General features: G+C 63.7%; 1 long non-coding RNA gene across 1 annotated transcript in view; it reads left to right on the top strand.

Annotated features, from left to right (window-relative positions):
- LOC112213531 overlaps positions 1-201 on the top strand; it is a 304,301-nt gene that overhangs the window by 207,881 nt on the left and 96,219 nt on the right. The gene's annotated exons all lie outside the window — the stretch shown is intronic.

Genomic DNA, 201 nt, shown 5'->3' with positions numbered 1-201 from the left:
GGTGCTGGGGGTGGGCGTAGGGGGCGGCTCGGACGGAGGTGGTGGACGCCACCCTCGCTACCCTCAGCGATAGGCCGCCCCGCTGACTGGTAAGCTGGACCGAAGCTGGCTGGTGATTGCTATGCACGCAGCAACAGGCACGGCAACCAATCGGTTGTTGTTGACTCGGAATAGCCTGGAAGTGATGAGTTATGGGGCCCC

This window comes from Bombus impatiens, unplaced genomic scaffold, assembly GCF_000188095.3.
Source record: "Bombus impatiens unplaced genomic scaffold, BIMP_2.2 scf_0739, whole genome shotgun sequence".
Classification (NCBI taxonomy): domain Eukaryota; kingdom Metazoa; phylum Arthropoda; class Insecta; order Hymenoptera; family Apidae; genus Bombus; species Bombus impatiens.
Note: the sequence above shows the minus strand (reverse complement) of the source record. Positions and strands in the feature narration are given on the sequence as shown.